The sequence below is a fragment of the Pseudophryne corroboree genome, chromosome 4 (assembly GCF_028390025.1).
Source record: "Pseudophryne corroboree isolate aPseCor3 chromosome 4, aPseCor3.hap2, whole genome shotgun sequence".
Lineage (NCBI taxonomy): Eukaryota > Metazoa > Chordata > Amphibia > Anura > Myobatrachidae > Pseudophryne > Pseudophryne corroboree.
In genome coordinates, this window is record NC_086447.1 from 18,087,075 (window position 1) to 18,105,916 (window position 18,842).

The window sequence follows — 18,842 nt, forward strand, 5'->3', positions numbered from 1 at the left end:
AATTCAAGATGGAAAGATGATTTTGAAATATCAATTGTACATTTTGCATTGCTCTTCTGGTGACAATGTAGCTTGTTTTTGTCAATTACCATTTCAGTAATAGGGTAAAGAAAATTAAGTGGATTTCTGAAAGAAAACAATGCTGTCAATATACTATTAAAACAAATTAAAATGTTAAAAGTTATTGTACTTTAAGTAAAAATAAAAGAGTCAAAATATCAATTCCAGTTTGGAAGAATTTAATTAACAAAAAAATAAGTGCACATAGCAGAGGATGGTTTCGATCCACCGACCTCTGGGTTATGGGCCCAGCACGCTTCCGCTGCGCCACTCTGCTGCTCATGTAAGTGCCAGAGATCCTGAAGTACTCACTCATCATGTGAAAGTACCAATGTGTTTCTTCGTTGGTCAATGGAAGAAAAATCTTGCAAAACTCTCCAGATTATTGCCTTTTTAACCTTTTTCTAGGAAACTTTCTAGATGAATGCTTTTTAGCCTTTGTCAATACATGCTTTTGCAAGCTGTCTCTGTGGCGCAATCGGTTAGCGCATTCGGCTGTTAACCGAAAGGTTGGTGGTTCAATCCCACCCGGGGACGTAATTGACCTTGTGATGAAATTTTGGTGATCTTTAAGTAGACAAGTCAAAATTTCAAACCACCTCTTATAGTGTAGGGTACCTGGCCTTCTCTGATGCAATCAGAGTCAGATTTGATTAAGTCATTTTATAAAAAACAGGAAGCACAATTTAGCATGGGGTTGCAGAGAAAAAAAATTATGCAGGCAGAGAAATCCAATTGAGTGATTAATCAGCTCTCCATTTTATGGCTTTATTTTTATGCTAACACATTTGCTCTCTGAAAAGTGTCCACAAAGCCAAGTCTCTGATTAACACCTTTGTAGGAATGGTTTTTCACCTATTACTGATTAAAACTTGCTTCATTGGAAAGGCAGCAAGATGCATCCTCATTACAATGTCCACTGAAATAATACAGGTTGACACCAGGAAACATAAACCTCACTGCATCCTTGCTGCTTTCTCAAGTGGGAATCTGTTTAATGTGAAAACCAGGTGATATCTAATCAGCACACAGGTAAGAAGTTAAGAAAATCTTTCTTTAAGGGTGAAGATGTTTCTCACAAAATCGTTGCCCCAATGCATCATTGAAATTCAAGATGGAAAGATGATTTTGAAATATCAATTGTACATTTTGCATTGCTCTTCTGGTGACAATGTAGCTTGTTTTTGTCAATTACCATTTCAGTAATAGGGTAAAGAAAATTAAGTGGATTTCTGAAAGAAAACAATGCTGTCAATATACTATTAAAACAAATTAAAATGTTAAAAGTTATTGTACTTTAAGTAAAAATAAAAGAGTCAAAATATCAATTCCAGTTTGGAAGAATTTAATTAACAAAAAAATAAGTGCACATAACAGAGAATGGTTTCGATCCACCGACCTCTGGGTTATGGGCCCAGCACGCTTCCGCTGCGCCACTCTGCTGCTCATGTAAGTGCCAGAGATCCTGAAGTACTCACTCATCATGTGAAAGTACCAATGTGTTTCTTCGTTGGTCAATGGAAGAAAAATCTTGCAAAACTCTCCAGATTATTGCCTTTTTAACCTTTTTCTAGGAAACTTTCTAGATGAATGCTTTTTAGCCTTTGTCAGTACATGCTTTTGCAAGCTGTCTCTGTGGCGCAATCGGTTAGCACATTCGGCTGTTAACCGAAAGGCTGGTGGTTCAATACCACCCAGTGACATAATTGACCTTGTGATCAAATTTTGCTGATCTTTAAGTAGACAAGTCAAAATTTCAAACCACCTCTTATAGTGTAGGGTACCTGGCCTTCTCTGATGCAATCAGAGTCAGATTTGATTAAGTCATTTTATAAAAAACAGGAAGCACAATTTAGCATGGGGTTGCAGAGAAAAAAAATTATGCAGGCAGAGAAATCCAATTGAGTGATTAGTCAGCTCTCCATTTTATGGCTTTATTTTTATGCTAACACATTTGCTCTCTGAAAAGTGTCCACAAAGCCAAGTCTCTGATTAACACCTTTGTAGGAATGGTTTTTCACCTATTACTGATTAAAACTTGCTTCATTGGAAAGGCAGCAAGATGCATCCTCATTACAATGTCCACTGAAATAATACAGGTTGACACCAGGAAACATAAACCTCACTGCATCCTTGCTGCTTTCTCAAGTGGGAATCTGTTTAATGTGAAAACCAGGTGATATCTAATCAGCACACAGGTAAAAGTTAAGAAAATCTTTCTTTAAGGGTGAAGATGTTTCTCACAAAATCGTTGCCCCAATGCATCATTGAAATTCAAGATGGAAAGATGATTTTGAAATATCAATTGTACATTTTGCATTGCTCTTCTGGTGACAATGTAGCTTGTTTTTGTCAATTACCATTTCAGTAATAGGGTAAAGAAAATTAAGTGGATTTCTGAAAGAAAACAATGCTGTCAATATACTATTAAAACAAATTAAAATGTTAAAAGTTATTGTACTTTAAGTAAAAATAAAAGAGTCAAAATATCAATTCCAGTTTTGGAAGAATTTAATTAACATAGCAAAGGATGGTTTCGATCCACCGACCTCTGGGTTATGGGCCCAGCACGCTTCCACTGCGCCACTCTGCTGCTCATGTAAGTGTCAGAGATCCTGAAGAACTCACTCATCATGTGAAAGTACCAATGTGTTTCTTCGTTGGTCAATGGAAGAAAAATCTTGCAAAACTCTCCAGATTATTGCCTTTTTAACCTTTTTCTAGGAAACTTTCTAGATGAATGCTTTTTAGCCTTTGTCAGTACATGCTTTCGCAAGCTGTCTCTGTGGCGCAATCGGTTAGCGCATTCGGCTGTTAACCGAAAGGTTGGTGGTTCAATCCCACCCGGGGACGTAATTGACTAAGTCAAAATTTCAAACCACCTTTTATGGTGTAAGGTACCTGGCCTTCTCTGATGCAATCAGAGTCAGATTTGATTAAGTCATTTTATAAAAAACAGGAAGCACAATTTAGCATTGGGGTTGCAGAGAAAAAAAAATATGCAGGCAGAGAAATCCATATTGAGTGATTAATCAGCTCTCCATTTTATGGCTTTATTTTTATGCTAACACATTTGCTCTCTGAAAAGTGTCCACAAAGCCAAGTCTCTGATTAACACCTTTGTAGGAATGGTTTTTCGCCTATTACTGATTAAAACTTGCTTCATTGGAAAGGCAGCAAGATGCATCCTCATTACAATGTCCACTGAAATAATACAGGTTGACACCAGGAAACATAAACCTCACTGCATCCTTGCTGCTTTCTCAAGTGGGAATCTGTTTAATGTGAAAACCAGGTGATATCTAATCAGCACACAGGTAAAAGTTAAGAAAATCTTTCTTTAAGGGTGAAGATGTTTCTCACAAAATCGTTGCCCCAATGCATCATTGAAATTCAAGATGGAAAGATGATTTTGAAATATCAATTGTACATTTTGCATTGCTCTTCTGGTGACAATGTAGCTTGTTTTTGTCAATTACCATTTCAGTAATAGGGTAAAGAAAATTAAGTGGATTTCTGAAAGAAAACAATGCTGTCAATATACTATTAAAACAAATTAAAATGTTAAAAGTTATTGTACTTTAAGTAAAAATAAAAGAGTCAAAATATCAATTCCAGTTTGGAAGAATTTAATTAACAAAAAAATAAGTGCACATAGCAGAGGATGGTTTCGATCCACCGACCTCAGGGTTATGGGCCCAGCACGCTTCCGCTGCGCCACTCTGCTGCTCATGTAAGTGCCAGAGATCCTGAAGTACTCACTCATCATGTGAAAGTACCAATGTGTTTCTTCGTTGGTCAATGGAAGAAAAATCTTGCAAAACTCTCCAGATTATTGCCTTTTTAACCTTTTTCTAGGAAACTTTCTAGATGAATGCTTTTTAGCCTTTGTCAATACATGCTTTTGCAAGCTGTCTCTGTGGCGCAATCGGTTAGCGCATTCGGCTGTTAACCGAAAGGTTGGTGGTTCAATCCCACCCGGGGACGTAATTGACCTTGTGATCAAATTTTGGTGATCTTTAAGTAGACAAGTCAAAATTTCAAACCACCTCTTATAGTGTAGGGTACCTGGCCTTCTCTGATGCAATCAGAGTCAGATTTGATTAAGTCATTTTATAAAAAACAGGAAGCACAATTTAGCATGGGGTTGCAGAGAAAAAAAATTATGCAGGCAGAGAAATCCAATTGAGTGATTAATCAGCTCTCCATTTTATGGCTTTATTTTTATGCTAACACATTTGCTCTCTGAAAAGTGTCCACAAAGCCAAGTCTCTGATTAACTCCTTTGTAGGAATGGTTTTTCACCTATTACTGATTAAAACTTGCTTCATTGGAAAGGCAGCAAGATGCATCCTCATTACAATGTCCACTGAAATAATACAGGTTGACACCAGGAAACATAAACCTCACTGCATCCTTGCTGCTTTCTCAAGTGGGAATCTGTTTAATGTGAAAACCAGGTGATATCTAATCAGCACACAGGTAAGAAGTTAAGAAAATCTTTCTTTAAGGGTGAAGATGTTTCTCACAAAATCGTTGCCCCAATGCATCATTGAAATTCAAGATGGAAAGATGATTTTGAAATATCAATTGTACATTTTGCATTGCTCTTCTGGTGACAATGTAGCTTGTTTTTGTCAATTACCATTTCAGTAATAGGGTAAAGAAAATTAAGTGGATTTCTGAAAGAAAACAATGCTGTCAATATACTATTAAAACAAATTAAAATGTTAAAAGTTATTGTACTTTAAGTAAAAATAAAAGAGTCAAAATATCAATTCCAGTTTGGAAGAATTTAATTAACAAAAAAATAAGTGCACATAGCAGAGGATGGTTTCGATCCACCGACCTCAGGGTTATGGGCCCAGCACGCTTCCGCTGCGCCACTCTGCTGCTCATGTAAGTGCCAGAGATCCTGAAGTACTCACTCATCATGTGAAAGTACCAATGTGTTTCTTCGTTGGTCAATGGAAGAAAAATCTTGCAAAACTCTCCAGATTATTGCCTTTTTAACCTTTTTCTAGGAAACTTTCTAGATGAATGCTTTTTAGCCTTTGTCAATACATGCTTTTGCAAGCTGTCTCTGTGGCGCAATCGGTTAGCGCATTCGGCTGTTAACCGAAAGGTTGGTGGTTCAATCCCACCCGGGGACGTAATTGACCTTGTGATCAAATTTTGGTGATCTTTAAGTAGACAAGTCAAAATTTCAAACCACCTCTTATAGTGTAGGGTACCTGGCCTTCTCTGATGCAATCAGAGTCAGATTTGATTAAGTCATTTTATAAAAAACAGGAAGCACAATTTAGCATGGGGTTGCAGAGAAAAAAAATTATGCAGGCAGAGAAATCCAATTGAGTGATTAATCAGCTCTCCATTTTATGGCTTTATTTTTATGCTAACACATTTGCTCTCTGAAAAGTGTCCACAAAGCCAAGTCTCTGATTAACACCTTTGTAGGAATGGTTTTTCACCTATTACTGATTAAAACTTGCTTCATTGGAAAGGCAGCAAGATGCATCCTCATTACAATGTCCACTGAAATAATACAGGTTGACACCAGGAAACATAAACCTCACTGCATCCTTGCTGCTTTCTCAAGTGGGAATCTGTTTAATGTGAAAACCAGGTGATATCTAATCAGCACACAGGTAAGAAGTTAAGAAAATCTTTCTTTAAGGGTGAAGATGTTTCTCACAAAATCGTTGCCCCAATGCATCATTGAAATTCAAGATGGAAAGATGATTTTGAAATATCAATTGTACATTTTGCATTGCTCTTCTGGTGACAATGTAGCTTGTTTTTGTCAATTACCATTTCAGTAATAGGGTAAAGAAAATTAAGTGGATTTCTGAAAGAAAACAATGCTGTCAATATACTATTAAAACAAATTAAAATGTTAAAAGTTATTGTACTTTAAGTAAAAATAAAAGAGTCAAAATATCAATTCCAGTTTGGAAGAATTTAATTAACAAAAAAATAAGTGCACATAGCAGAGGATGGTTTCGATCCACCGACCTCAGGGTTATGGGCCCAGCACGCTTCCGCTGCGCCACTCTGCTGCTCATGTAAGTGCCAGAGATCCTGAAGTACTCACTCATCATGTGAAAGTACCAATGTGTTTCTTCGTTGGTCAATGGAAGAAAAATCTTGCAAAACTCTCCAGATTATTGCCTTTTCAACCTTTTTCTAGGAAACTTTCTAGATGAATGCTTTTTAGCCTTTGTCAATACATGCTTTTGCAAGCTGTCTCTGTGGCGCAATCGGTTAGCGCATTCGGCTGTTAACCGAAAGGTTGGTGGTTCAATCCCACCCGGGGACGTAATTGACCTTGTGATCAAATTTTGGTGATCTTTAAGTAGACAAGTCAAAATTTCAAACCACCTCTTATAGTGTAGGGTACCTGGCCTTCTCTGATGCAATCAGAGTCAGATTTGATTAAGTCATTTTATAAAAAACAGGAAGCACAATTTAGCATGGGGTTGCAGAGAAAAAAAATTATGCAGGCAGAGAAATCCAATTGAGTGATTAATCAGCTCTCCATTTTATGGCTTTATTTTTATGCTAACACATTTGCTCTCTGAAAAGTGTCCACAAAGCCAAGTCTCTGATTAACACCTTTGTAGGAATGGTTTTTCACCTATTACTGATTAAAACTTGCTTCATTGGAAAGGCAGCAAGATGCATCCTCATTACAATGTCCACTGAAATAATACAGGTTGACACCAGGAAACATAAACCTCACTGCATCCTTGCTGCTTTCTCAAGTGGGAATCTGTTTAATGTGAAAACCAGGTGATATCTAATCAGCACACAGGTAAGAAGTTAAGAAAATCTTTCTTTAAGGGTGAAGATGTTTCTCACAAAATCGTTGCCCCAATGCATCATTGAAATTCAAGATGGAAAGATGATTTTGAAATATCAATTGTACATTTTGCATTGCTCTTCTGGTGACAATGTAGCTTGTTTTTGTCAATTACCATTTCAGTAATAGGGTAAAGAAAATTAAGTGGATTTCTGAAAGAAAACAATGCTGTCAATATACTATTAAAACAAATTAAAATGTTAAAAGTTATTGTACTTTAAGTAAAAATAAAAGAGTCAAAATATCAATTCCAGTTTTGGAAGAATTTAATTAACAAAATAATAAGTGCACATAGCACAGGATGGTTTCGATCCACCGACCTCTGGGTTATGGGCCCAGCACGCTTCCGCTGCACCACTCTGCTGCTCGTGTAAGTGTCAGAGATCCTGAAGTACTCACTCATCATGTGAAAGTACCAATGTGTTTCTTCGTTGGTCAATGGAAGAAAAATCTTGCAAAACTCTCCAGATTATTGCCTTTTTAACCTTTTTCTAGGAAACTTTCTAGATGAATGCTTTTTAGCCTTTGTTAGTACATGCTTTTGCAAGTTGTCTCTGTGGTGCAATCGGTTAGCGCATGCGGCTGTTAACCGAAAGGCTGGTGGTTCAATACCACCCTGGGACGTAATTGACCTTGTGATCAAATTTTGCTGATCTTTAAGTAGACAAGTCAAAATTTCAAACCACCTCTTATAGTGTAGGGTACCTGGCCTTCTCTGATGCAATCAGAGTCAGATTTGATTAAGTCATTTTATAAAAAACAGGAAGCACAATTTAGCATGGGGTTGCAGAGAAAAAAAATTATGCAGGCAGAGAAATCCAATTGAGTGATTAGTCAGCTCTCCATTTTATGGCTTTATTTTTATGCTAACACATTTGCTCTCTGAAAAGTGTCCACAAAGCCAAGTCTCTGATTAACACCTTTGTAGGAATGGTTTTTCACCTATTACTGATTAAAACTTGCTTCATTGGAAAGGCAGCAAGATGCATCCTCATTACAATGTCCACTGAAATAATACAGGTTGACACCAGGAAACATAAACCTCACTGCATCCTTGCTGCTTTCTCAAGTGGGAATCTGTTTAATGTGAAAACCAGGTGATATCTAATCAGCACACAGGTAAAAGTTAAGAAAATCTTTCTTTAAGGGTGAAGATGTTTCTCACAAAATCGTTGCCCCAATGCATCATTGAAATTCAAGATGGAAAGATGATTTTGAAATATCAATTGTACATTTTGCATTGCTCTTCTGGTGACAATGTAGCTTGTTTTTGTCAATTACCATTTCAGTAATAGGGTAAAGAAAATTAAGTGGATTTCTGAAAGAAAACAATGCTGTCAATATACTATTAAAACAAATTAAAATGTTAAAAGTTATTGTACTTTAAGTAAAAATAAAAGAGTCAAAATATCAATTCCAGTTTTGGAAGAATTTAATTAACATAGCAAAGGATGGTTTCGATCCACCGACCTCTGGGTTATGGGCCCAGCACGCTTCCACTGCGCCACTCTGCTGCTCATGTAAGTGTCAGAGATCCTGAAGAACTCACTCATCATGTGAAAGTACCAATGTGTTTCTTCGTTGGTCAATGGAAGAAAAATCTTGCAAAACTCTCCAGATTATTGCCTTTTTAACCTTTTTCTAGGAAACTTTCTAGATGAATGGTTTTTAGCCTTTGTCAGTACATGCTTTTGCAAGTTGTCTCTGTGGCGCAATCGGTTAGCGCATTCGGCTGTTAACCGAAAGGTTGGTGGTTCAATCCCACCCGGGGACGTAATTGACTAAGTCAAAATTTCAAACCACCTTTTATGGTGTAAGGTACCTGGCCTTCTCTGATGCAATCAGAGTCAGATTTGATTAAGTCATTTTATAAAAAACAGGAAGCACAATTTAGCATTGGGGTTGCAGAGAAAAAAAAATATGCAGGCAGAGAAATCCAATTGAGTGATTAATCAGCTCTCCATTTTATGGCTTTATTTTTATGCTAACACATTTGCTCTCTGAAAAGTGTCCACAAAGCCAAGTCTCTGATTAACACCTTTGTAGGAATGGTTTTTCACCTATTACTGATTAAAACTTGCTTCATTGGAAAGGCAGCAAGATGCATCCTCATTACAATGTCCACTGAAATAATACAGGTTGACACCAGGAAACATAAACCTCACTGCATCCTTGCTGCTTTCTCAAGTGGGAATCTGTTTAATGTGAAAACCAGGTGATATCTAATCAGCACACAGGTAAGAAGTTAAGAAAATCTTTCTTTAAGGGTGAAGATGTTTCTCACAAAATCGTTGCCCCAATGCATCATTGAAATTCAAGATGGAAAGATGATTTTGAAATATCAATTGTACATTTTGCATTGCTCTTCTGGTGACAATGTAGCTTGTTTTTGTCAATTACCATTTCAGTAATAGGGTAAAGAAAATTAAGTGGATTTCTGAAAGAAAACAATGCTGTCAATATACTATTAAAACAAATTAAAATGTTAAAAGTTATTGTACTTTAAGTAAAAATAAAAGAGTCAAAATATCAATTCCAGTTTGGAAGAATTTAATTAACAAAAAAATAAGTGCACATAGCAGAGGATGGTTTCGATCCACCGACCTCAGGGTTATGGGCCCAGCACGCTTCCGCTGCGCCACTCTGCTGCTCATGTAAGTGCCAGAGATCCTGAAGTACTCACTCATCATGTGAAAGTACCAATGTGTTTCTTCGTTGGTCAATGGAAGAAAAATCTTGCAAAACTCTCCAGATTATTGCCTTTTTAACCTTTTTCTAGGAAACTTTCTAGATGAATGCTTTTTAGCCTTTGTCAATACATGCTTTTGCAAGCTGTCTCTGTGGCGCAATCGGTTAGCGCATTCGGCTGTTAACCGAAAGGTTGGTGGTTCAATCCCACCCGGGGACGTAATTGACCTTGTGATCAAATTTTGGTGATCTTTAAGTAGACAAGTCAAAATTTCAAACCACCTCTTATAGTGTAGGGTACCTGGCCTTCTCTGATGCAATCAGAGTCAGATTTGATTAAGTCATTTTATAAAAAACAGGAAGCACAATTTAGCATGGGGTTGCAGAGAAAAAAAATTATGCAGGCAGAGAAATCCAATTGAGTGATTAATCAGCTCTCCATTTTATGGCTTTATTTTTATGCTAACACATTTGCTCTCTGAAAAGTGTCCACAAAGCCAAGTCTCTGATTAACACCTTTGTAGGAATGGTTTTTCACCTATTACTGATTAAAACTTGCTTCATTGGAAAGGCAGCAAGATGCATCCTCATTACAATGTCCACTGAAATAATACAGGTTGACACCAGGAAACATAAACCTCACTGCATCCTTGCTGCTTTCTCAAGTGGGAATCTGTTTAATGTGAAAACCAGGTGATATCTAATCAGCACACAGGTAAGAAGTTAAGAAAATCTTTCTTTAAGGGTGAAGATGTTTCTCACAAAATCGTTGCCCCAATGCATCATTGAAATTCAAGATGGAAAGATGATTTTGAAATATCAATTGTACATTTTGCATTGCTCTTCTGGTGACAATGTAGCTTGTTTTTGTCAATTACCATTTCAGTAATAGGGTAAAGAAAATTAAGTGGATTTCTGAAAGAAAACAATGCTGTCAATATACTATTAAAACAAATTAAAATGTTAAAAGTTATTGGACTTTAAGTAAAAATAAAAGAGTCAAAATATCAATTCCAGTTTTGGAAGAATTTAATTAACAAAAAAATAAGTGCACATAGCAAAGGATGGTTTCGATCCACCGACCTTTGGGTTATGGGCCCAGCACACTTCCGCTGCGCCACTCTGCTGCTCATGTAAGTGTCAGAGATCCTGAAGTACTCACTCATCATGTGAAAGTACCAATGTGTTTCTTCGTTGGTCAATGGAAGAAAAATCTTGCAAAACTCTCCAGATTATTGCCTTTTTAACCTTTTTCTAGGAAACTTTCTAGATGAATGGTTTTTAGCCTTTGTCAGTACATGCTTTTGCAAGTTGTCTCTGTGGCGCAATCGGTTAGCGCATTCGGCTGTTAACCGAAAGGCTGGTGGTTCAATCCCACCCGGGGACGTGATTGACCTTATGATCAAATTTTGGTGATCTTTAAGTAGACAAGTCAAAATTTCAAACCACCTCTTATAGTGTAGGGTACCTGGCCTTCTCTGATGCAATCAGAGTCAGATTTGATTAAGTCATTTTATAAAAAACAGGAAGCACAATTTAGCATTGGGGTTGCAGAGAAAAAAAATTATGCAGGCAGAGAAATCCAATTGAGTGATTAATCAGCTCTCCATTTTATGGCTTTATTTTTATGCTAACACATTTGCTCTCTGAAAATTGTCCACAAAGCCAAGTCTCTGATTAACACCTTTGTAGGAATGGTTTTTCACCTATTACTGATTAAAACTTGCTTCATTGGAAAGGCAGCAAGATGCATCCTCATTACAATGTCCACTGAAATAATACAGGTTGACACCAGGAAACATAAACCTCACTGCATCCTTGCTGCTTTCTCAAGTGGGAATCTGTTTAATGTGAAAACCAGGTGATATCTAATCAGCACACAGGTAAAAGTTAAGAAAATCTTTCTTTAAGGGTGAAGATGTTTCTCACAAAATCGTTGCCCCAATGCATCATTGAAATTCAAGATGGAAAGATGATTTTGAAATATCAATTGTACATTTTGCATTGCTCTTCTGGTGACAATGTAGCTTGTTTTTGTCAATTACCATTTCAGTAATAGGGTAAAGAAAATTAAGTGGATTTCTGAAAGAAAACAATGCTGTCAATATACTATTAAAACAAATTAAAATGTTAAAAGTTATTGTACTTTAAGTAAAAATAAAAGAGTCAAAATATCAATTCCAGTTTGGAAGAATTTAATTAACAAAAAAATAAGTGCACATAGCAGAGGATGGTTTCAATCCACCGACCTCAGGGTTATGGGCCCAGCACGCTTCCGCTGCGCCACTCTGCTGCTCATGTAAGTGCCAGAGATCCTGAAGTACTCACTCATCATGTGAAAGTACCAATGTGTTTCTTCGTTGGTCAATGGAAGAAAAATCTTGCAAAACTCTCCAGATTATTGCCTTTTTAACCTTTTTCTAGGAAACTTTCTAGATGAATGCTTTTTAGCCTTTGTCAATACATGCTTTTGCAAGCTGTCTCTGTGGCGCAATCGGTTAGCGCATTCGGCTGTTAACCGAAAGGTTGGTGGTTCAATCCCACCCGGGGACGTAATTGACCTTGTGATCAAATTTTGGTGATCTTTAAGTAGACAAGTCAAAATTTCAAACCACCTCTTATAGTGTAGGGTACCTGGCCTTCTCTGATGCAATCAGAGTCAGATTTGATTAAGTCATTTTATAAAAAACAGGAAGCACAATTTAGCATGGGGTTGCAGAGAAAAAAAATTATGCAGGCAGAGAAATCCAATTGAGTGATTAATCAGCTCTCCATTTTATGGCTTTATTTTTATGCTAACACATTTGCTCTCTGAAAAGTGTCCACAAAGCCAAGTCTCTGATTAACACCTTTGTAGGAATGGTTTTTCACCTATTACTGATTAAAACTTGCTTCATTGGAAAGGCAGCAAGATGCATCCTCATTACAATGTCCACTGAAATAATACAGGTTGACACCAGGAAACATAAACCTCACTGCATCCTTGCTGCTTTCTCAAGTGGGAATCTGTTTAATGTGAAAACCAGGTGATATCTAATCAGCACACAGGTAAGAAGTTAAGAAAATCTTTCTTTAAGGGTGAAGATGTTTCTCACAAAATCGTTGCCCCAATGCATCATTGAAATTCAAGATGGAAAGATGATTTTGAAATATCAATTGTACATTTTGCATTGCTCTTCTGGTGACAATGTAGCTTGTTTTTGTCAATTACCATTTCAGTAATAGGGTAAAGAAAATTAAGTGGATTTCTGAAAGAAAACAATGCTGTCAATATACTATTAAAACAAATTAAAATGTTAAAAGTTATTGTACTTTAAGTAAAAATAAAAGAGTCAAAATATCAATTCCAGTTTGGAAGAATTTAATTAACAAAAAAATAAGTGCACATAGCAGAGGATGGTTTCGATCCACCGACCTCAGGGTTATGGGCCCAGCACGCTTCCGCTGCGCCACTCTGCTGCTCATGTAAGTGCCAGAGATCCTGAAGTACTCACTCATCATGTGAAAGTACCAATGTGTTTCTTCGTTGGTCAATGGAAGAAAAATCTTGCAAAACTCTCCAGATTATTGCCTTTTTAACCTTTTTCTAGGAAACTTTCTAGATGAATGCTTTTTAGCCTTTGTCAATACATGCTTTTGCAAGCTGTCTCTGTGGCGCAATCGGTTAGCGCATTCGGCTGTTAACCGAAAGGTTGGTGGTTCAATCCCACCCGGGGACGTAATTGACCTTGTGATCAAATTTTGGTGATCTTTAAGTAGACAAGTCAAAATTTCAAACCACCTCTTATAGTGTAGGGTACCTGGCCTTCTCTGATGCAATCAGAGTCAGATTTGATTAAGTCATTTTATAAAAAACAGGAAGCACAATTTAGCATGGGGTTGCAGAGAAAAAAAATTATGCAGGCAGTGAAATCCAATTGAGTGATTAATCAGCTCTCCATTTTATGGCTTTATTTTTATGCTAACACATTTGCTCTCTGAAAAGTGTCCACAAAGCCAAGTCTCTGATTAACACCTTTGTAGGAATGGTTTTTCACCTATTACTGATTAAAACTTGCTTCATTGGAAAGGCAGCAAGATGCATCCTCATTACAATGTCCACTGAAATAATACAGGTTGACACCAGGAAACATAAACCTCACTGCATCCTTGCTGCTTTCTCAAGTGGGAATCTGTTTAATGTGAAAACCAGGTGATATCTAATCAGCACACAGGTAAGAAGTTAAGAAAATCTTTCTTTAAGGGTGAAGATGTTTCTCACAAAATCGTTGCCCCAATGCATCATTGAAATTCAAGATGGAAAGATGATTTTGAAATATCAATTGTACATTTTGCATTGCTCTTCTGGTGACAATGTAGCTTGTTTTTGTCAATTACCATTTCAGTAATAGGGTAAAGAAAATTAAGTGGATTTCTGAAAGAAAACAATGCTGTCAATATACTATTAAAACAAATTAAAATGTTAAAAGTTATTGGACTTTAAGTAAAAATAAAAGAGTCAAAATATCAATTCCAGTTTTGGAAGAATTTAATTAACAAAAAAATAAGTGCACATAGCAAAGGATGGTTTCGATCCACCGACCTTTGGGTTATGGGCCCAGCACACTTCCGCTGCGCCACTCTGCTGCTCATGTAAGTGTCAGAGATCCTGAAGTACTCACTCATCATGTGAAAGTACCAATGTGTTTCTTCGTTGGTCAATGGAAGAAAAATCTTGCAAAACTCTCCAGATTATTGCCTTTTTAACCTTTTTCTAGGAAACTTTCTAGATGAATGGTTTTTAGCCTTTGTCAGTACATGCTTTTGCAAGTTGTCTCTGTGGCGCAATCGGTTAGCGCATTCGGCTGTTAACCGAAAGGCTGGTGGTTCAATCCCACCCGGGGACGTGATTGACCTTATGATCAAATTTTGGTGATCTTTAAGTAGACAAGTCAAAATTTCAAACCACCTCTTATAGTGTAGGGTACCTGGCCTTCTCTGATGCAATCAGAGTCAGATTTGATTAAGTCATTTTATAAAAAACAGGAAGCACAATTTAGCATTGGGGTTGCAGAGAAAAAAAATTATGCAGGCAGAGAAATCCAATTGAGTGATTAATCAGCTCTCCATTTTATGGCTTTATTTTTATGCTAACACATTTGCTCTCTGAAAATTGTCCACAAAGCCAAGTCTCTGATTAACACCTTTGTAGGAATGGTTTTTCACCTATTACTGATTAAAACTTGCTTCATTGGAAAGGCAGCAAGATGCATCCTCATTACAATGTCCACTGAAATAATACAGGTTGACACCAGGAAACATAAACCTCACTGCATCCTTGCTGCTTTCTCAAGTGGGAATCTGTTTAATGTGAAAACCAGGTGATATCTAATCAGCACACAGGTAAGAAGTTAAGAAAATCTTTCTTTAAGGGTGAAGATGTTTCTCACAAAATCGTTGCCCCAATGCATCATTGAAATTCAAGATGGAAAGATGATTTTGAAATATCAATTGTACATTTTGCATTGCTCTTCTGGTGACAATGTAGCTTGTTTTTGTCAATTACCATTTCAGTAATAGGGTAAAGAAAATTAAGTGGATTTCTGAAAGAAAACAATGCTGTCAATATACTATTAAAACAAATTAAAATGTTAAAAGTTATTGTACTTTAAGTAAAAATAAAAGAGTCAAAATATCAATTCCAGTTTTGGAAGAATTTAATTAACAAAATAATAAGTGCACATAGCACAGGATGGTTTCGATCCACCGACCTCTGGGTTATGGGCCCAGCACGCTTCTGCTGCACCACTCTGCTGCTCGTGTAAGTGTCAGAGATCCTGAAGTACTCACTCATCATGTGAAAGTACCAATGTGTTTCTTCGTTGGTCAATGGAAGAAAAATCTTGCAAAACTCTCCAGATTATTGCCTTTTTAACCTTTTTCTAGGAAACTTTCTAGATGAATGCTTTTTAGCCTTTGTTAGTACATGCTTTTGCAAGTTGTCTCTGTGGTGCAATCGGTTAGCGCATGCGGCTGTTAACCGAAAGGCTGGTGGTTCAATACCACCCTGGGACGTAATTGACCTTGTGATCAAATTTTGCTGATCTTTAAGTAGACAAGTCAAAATTTCAAACCACCTCTTATAGTGTAGGGTACCTGGCCTTCTCTGATGCAATCAGAGTCAGATTTGATTAAGTCATTTTATAAAAAACAGGAAGCACAATTTAGCATGGGGTTGCAGAGAAAAAAAATTATGCAGGCAGAGAAATCCAATTGAGTGATTAGTCAGCTCTCCATTTTATGGCTTTATTTTTATGCTAACACATTTGCTCTCTGAAAAGTGTCCACAAAGCCAAGTCTCTGATTAACACCTTTGTAGGAATGGTTTTTCACCTATTACTGATTAAAACTTGCTTCATTGGAAAGGCAGCAAGATGCATCCTCATTACAATGTCCACTGAAATAATACAGGTTGACACCAGGAAACATAAACCTCACTGCATCCTTGCTGCTTTCTCAAGTGGGAATCTGTTTAATGTGAAAACCAGGTGATATCTAATCAGCACACAGGTAAAAGTTAAGAAAATCTTTCTTTAAGGGTGAAGATGTTTCTCACAAAATCGTTGCCCCAATGCATCATTGAAATTCAAGATGGAAAGATGATTTTGAAATATCAATTGTACATTTTGCATTGCTCTTCTGGTGACAATGTAGCTTGTTTTTGTCAATTACCATTTCAGTAATAGGGTAAAGAAAATTAAGTGGATTTCTGAAAGAAAACAATGCTGTCAATATACTATTAAAACAAATTAAAATGTTAAAAGTTATTGTACTTTAAGTAAAAATAAAAGAGTCAAAATATCAATTCCAGTTTTGGAAGAATTTAATTAACATAGCAAAGGATGGTTTCGATCCACCGACCTCTGGGTTATGGGCCCAGCACGCTTCCACTGCGCCACTCTGCTGCTCATGTAAGTGTCAGAGATCCTGAAGAACTCACTCATCATGTGAAAGTACCAATGTGTTTCTTCGTTGGTCAATGGAAGAAAAATCTTGCAAAACTCTCCAGATTATTGCCTTTTTAACCTTTTTCTAGGAAACTTTCTAGATGAATGGTTTTTAGCCTTTGTCAGTACATGCTTTTGCAAGTTGTCTCTGTGGCGCAATCGGTTAGCGCATTCGGCTGTTAACCGAAAGGTTGGTGGTTCAATCCCACCCGGGGACGTAATTGACTAAGTCAAAATTTCAAACCACCTTTTATGGTGTAAGGTACCTGGCCTTCTCTGATGCAATCAGAGTCAGATTTGATTAAGTCATTTTATAAAAAACAGGAAGCACAATTTAGCATTGGGGTTGCAGAGAAAAAAAAATATGCAGGCAGAGAAATCCAATTGAGTGATTAATCAGCTCTCCATTTTATGGCTTTATTTTTATGCTAACACATTTGCTCTCTGAAAAGTGTCCACAAAGCCAAGTCTCTGATTAACACCTTTGTAGGAATGGTTTTTCACCTATTACTGATTAAAACTTGCTTCATTGGAAAGGCAGCAAGATGCATCCTCATTACAATGTCCACTGAAATAATACAGGTTGACACCAGGAAACATAAACCTCACTGCATCCTTGCTGCTTTCTCAAGTGGGAATCTGTTTAATGTGAAAACCAGGTGATATCTAATCAGCACACAGGTAAAAGTTAAGAAAATCTTTCTTTAAGGGTGAAGATGTTTCTCACAAAATCGTTGCCCCAATGCATCATTGAAATTCAAGATGGAAAGATGATTTTGAAATATCAATTGTACATTTTGCATTGCTCTTCTGGTGACAATGTAGCTTGTTTTTGTCAATTACCATTTCAGTAATAGGGTAAAGAAAATTAAGTGGATTTCTGAAAGAAAACAATGCTGTCAATATACTATTAAAACAAATTAAAATGTTAAAAGTTATTGTACTTTAAGTAAAAATAAAAGAGTCAAAATATCAATTCCAGTTTGGAAGAATTTAATTAACAAAAAAATAAGTGCACATAGCAGAGGATGGTTTCAATCCACCGACCTCAGGGTTATGGGCCCAGCACGCTTCCGCTGCGCCACTCTGCTGCTCATGTAAGTGCCAGAGATCCTGAAGTACTCACTCATCATGTGAAAGTACCAATGTGTTTCTTCGTTGGTCAATGGAAGAAAAATCTTGCAAAACTCTCCAGATTATTGCCTTTTTAACCTTTTTCTAGGAAACTTTCTAGATGAATGCTTTTTAGCCTTTGTCAATACATGCTTTTGCAAGCTGTCTCTGTGGCGCAATCGGTTAGCGCATTCGGCTGTTAACCGAAAGGTTGGTGGTTCAATCCCACCCGGGGACGTAATTGACCTTGTGATCAAATTTTGGTGATCTTTAAGTAGACAAGTCAAAATTTCAAACCACCTCTTATAGTGTAGGGTACCTGGCCTTCTCTGATGCAATCAGAGTCAGATTTGATTAAGTCATTTTATAAAAAACAGGAAGCACAATTTAGCATGGGGTTGCAGAGAAAAAAAATTATGCAGGCAGAGAAATCCAATTGAGTGATTAATCAGCTCTCCATTTTATGGCTTTATTTTTATGCTAACACATTTGCTCTCTGAAAAGTGTCCACAAAGCCAAGTCTCTGATTAACACCTTTGTAGGAATGGTTTTTCACCTATTACTGATTAAAACTTGCTTCATTGGAAAGGCAGCAAGATGCATCCTCATTACAATGTCCACTGAAATAATACAGGTTGACACCAGGAAACATAAACCTCACTGCATCCTTGCTGCTTTCTCAAGTGGGAATCTGTTTAATGTGAAAACCAGGTGATATCTAATCAGCACACAGGTAAGAAGTTAAGAAAATCTTTCTTTAAAGGTGAAGATGTTTCTCACAAAATCGTTGCCCCAATGCATCATTGAAATTCAAGATGGAAAGATGATTTTGAAATATCAATTGTACATTTTGCATTGCTCTTCTGGTGACAATGTAGCTTGTTTTTGTCAATTACCATTTCAGTAATAGGGTAAAGAAAATTAAGTGGATTTCTGAAAGAAAACAATGCTGTCAATATACTATTAAAACAAATTAAAATGTTAAAAGTTATTGTACTTTAAGTAAAAATAAAAGAGTCAAAATATCAATTCCAGTTTTGGAAGAATTTAATTAACAAAAAAATAAGTGCACATAGCAAAGGATGGTTTCGATCCACCGACCTCTGGGTTATGGGCCCAGCACACTTCCGCTG

At 36.8% G+C, this 18,842-nt stretch overlaps 17 non-coding genes across 17 annotated transcripts; 13 read left to right on the top strand and 4 right to left on the bottom strand.

Moving 5' to 3' along the window:
* Positions 1-265: 265 nt before the first annotated feature.
* On the bottom strand, positions 266-337 carry TRNAM-CAU (transfer RNA methionine (anticodon CAU)). Its single transcript has one exon. It is a non-coding gene; the product is annotated as a tRNA-Met (tRNA).
* Positions 338-523: 186 nt separating this feature from the next.
* TRNAN-GUU (transfer RNA asparagine (anticodon GUU)) lies at positions 524-597 on the top strand. The gene has a single exon. It is a non-coding gene; the product is annotated as a tRNA-Asn (tRNA).
* Positions 598-2,581: 1,984 nt separating this feature from the next.
* TRNAM-CAU (transfer RNA methionine (anticodon CAU)) lies at positions 2,582-2,653 on the bottom strand. The gene has a single exon. It is a non-coding gene; the product is annotated as a tRNA-Met (tRNA).
* A 186-nt stretch (positions 2,654-2,839) lies between these two features.
* On the top strand, positions 2,840-2,913 carry TRNAN-GUU (transfer RNA asparagine (anticodon GUU)). Its single transcript has one exon. It is a non-coding gene; the product is annotated as a tRNA-Asn (tRNA).
* A 1,060-nt stretch (positions 2,914-3,973) lies between these two features.
* Positions 3,974-4,047, top strand: TRNAN-GUU (transfer RNA asparagine (anticodon GUU)). Its single transcript has one exon. It is a non-coding gene; the product is annotated as a tRNA-Asn (tRNA).
* A 1,092-nt stretch (positions 4,048-5,139) lies between these two features.
* TRNAN-GUU (transfer RNA asparagine (anticodon GUU)) lies at positions 5,140-5,213 on the top strand. The gene has a single exon. It is a non-coding gene; the product is annotated as a tRNA-Asn (tRNA).
* Positions 5,214-6,305: 1,092 nt separating this feature from the next.
* On the top strand, positions 6,306-6,379 carry TRNAN-GUU (transfer RNA asparagine (anticodon GUU)). The gene has a single exon. It is a non-coding gene; the product is annotated as a tRNA-Asn (tRNA).
* A 1,985-nt stretch (positions 6,380-8,364) lies between these two features.
* TRNAM-CAU (transfer RNA methionine (anticodon CAU)) lies at positions 8,365-8,436 on the bottom strand. The gene has a single exon. It is a non-coding gene; the product is annotated as a tRNA-Met (tRNA).
* A 186-nt stretch (positions 8,437-8,622) lies between these two features.
* Positions 8,623-8,696, top strand: TRNAN-GUU (transfer RNA asparagine (anticodon GUU)). The gene has a single exon. It is a non-coding gene; the product is annotated as a tRNA-Asn (tRNA).
* Positions 8,697-9,756: 1,060 nt separating this feature from the next.
* TRNAN-GUU (transfer RNA asparagine (anticodon GUU)) lies at positions 9,757-9,830 on the top strand. Its single transcript has one exon. It is a non-coding gene; the product is annotated as a tRNA-Asn (tRNA).
* Positions 9,831-10,923: 1,093 nt separating this feature from the next.
* Positions 10,924-10,997, top strand: TRNAN-GUU (transfer RNA asparagine (anticodon GUU)). The gene has a single exon. It is a non-coding gene; the product is annotated as a tRNA-Asn (tRNA).
* A 1,092-nt stretch (positions 10,998-12,089) lies between these two features.
* TRNAN-GUU (transfer RNA asparagine (anticodon GUU)) lies at positions 12,090-12,163 on the top strand. Its single transcript has one exon. It is a non-coding gene; the product is annotated as a tRNA-Asn (tRNA).
* Positions 12,164-13,255: 1,092 nt separating this feature from the next.
* On the top strand, positions 13,256-13,329 carry TRNAN-GUU (transfer RNA asparagine (anticodon GUU)). Its single transcript has one exon. It is a non-coding gene; the product is annotated as a tRNA-Asn (tRNA).
* Positions 13,330-14,422: 1,093 nt separating this feature from the next.
* TRNAN-GUU (transfer RNA asparagine (anticodon GUU)) lies at positions 14,423-14,496 on the top strand. The gene has a single exon. It is a non-coding gene; the product is annotated as a tRNA-Asn (tRNA).
* Positions 14,497-16,482: 1,986 nt separating this feature from the next.
* Positions 16,483-16,554, bottom strand: TRNAM-CAU (transfer RNA methionine (anticodon CAU)). The gene has a single exon. It is a non-coding gene; the product is annotated as a tRNA-Met (tRNA).
* A 186-nt stretch (positions 16,555-16,740) lies between these two features.
* Positions 16,741-16,814, top strand: TRNAN-GUU (transfer RNA asparagine (anticodon GUU)). Its single transcript has one exon. It is a non-coding gene; the product is annotated as a tRNA-Asn (tRNA).
* A 1,059-nt stretch (positions 16,815-17,873) lies between these two features.
* On the top strand, positions 17,874-17,947 carry TRNAN-GUU (transfer RNA asparagine (anticodon GUU)). Its single transcript has one exon. It is a non-coding gene; the product is annotated as a tRNA-Asn (tRNA).
* The last annotated feature ends 895 nt before the right edge of the window (positions 17,948-18,842 follow it).